We start from the raw sequence: 1,311 nt of genomic DNA, 5'->3' as shown, positions 1-1,311 counted from the left end.
TCTTGCTACTATATGTGGGGGAGGCTGACAGTTTGGTTTGATTCACCGAGGGGCTGGACAAATTCTTTGAGAAAAGGGGCATCAGTAACTATTAAGCATGGGAGTTAGGGGTACAGCCTCTGAATCTGAACTTCCTAGACCTTAAATTCTAGAGGCTGCAGGTGAGAGAGAAGCAGTGGACAAAACCCTGGTCATCAGTCTTCTCTCCCTTTTAGGATCACTGCACTGTGGGACAGGCCTATTTCATACATACTGGAGGTATCTACACATTCAGTGGGTGCACCTGAATTTTCTGCGCAGAAAATTAAGGTGCATTAGGGGTATGTGTCTGCATGTGCGCCCCCGTCAGGAGCAAACTGAGCCTGATGGGAACAGGTTAGTCCAGGGCTGCTCCTGCCCTGCTCTGCCTGCCTGCAGCAGCCAGGGAAATCTCTGGGCTCCCCTAGGTGCCAGCCCCAGGCTGGCAGGGGACATGGGGGTCAGACCTGAGCCACAGGGGGCAGGGGGATCTCCCTCACAGTCTCTGGGACACCAGGGCTGCCCCTGAGCCCCAGGGGGAGGTGTCCCAGCTCCCTGGACAGCTCTCCCTGTCCTGAGGAGATCAGGGCTTACTTAGCCAGGCAGCTGTGGTGGCCCCCTCTGCCTGGGCTGACCAGGAACAAATTGTACTGGGTCAGGGTCTACTCATGTGCTGGGGCACGTTAGTTAATACTCTGTTTTTCTAGTACCTGTATGTATTGGTACTAACAAATGGCACATTAGCCTAATTTAATGGTCAGCAAAACGTCTAGTGTAGATGTGCCCATTGAGGACATGGGCCTTAAGCCCACAGAGCAACAGTTAGCCCCCCTGTTAACAGAGGCTACTACTGTGTGATGGGACACTGGGCAAGATGGACCTATAGTCTGGGCCAGGAAGCGGTGGCAGTTTGCCATGGAGCCCGTCGTGGTTGTGACAGTCATCCTAGGATCCCAGCGAGCTTCCCTCATGTACCAGGACACTCGCTGAACTGCGACCACGTCTTCGGGCTCCCAGATTTCTTTTAAAAAAATAAACAAGTCCTCTTGAATGCGAGGAATGTGCCCGCTGCCAGGAAGCCTCCTCGGACAATAAACAACCGGCTCCACAAAAAAGCCAAGGGGGTCACCCACCGGGTGCAAGCTGTGCCAGGGCGACTTTCCCGCGGGGGCTCGTGTTCCCCCTCGGTGGCACAGGCAGGAGGGGCTGGCTGCCGCGGGGCCCCTCGGGCTGCCCCTTCACAGAGCCGCAGCCAAGTGACTTGTGGCCGGGGCGCGTGAGGCTCGTCCCGTC

Source organism: Crocodylus siamensis, chromosome 3 (assembly GCF_052110815.1).
Source record: "Crocodylus siamensis isolate JL-2025a chromosome 3, ASM5211081v1, whole genome shotgun sequence".
In the NCBI taxonomy this organism is placed as follows: Eukaryota; Metazoa; Chordata; order Crocodylia; family Crocodylidae; genus Crocodylus; species Crocodylus siamensis.
Note: the sequence above shows the minus strand (reverse complement) of the source record.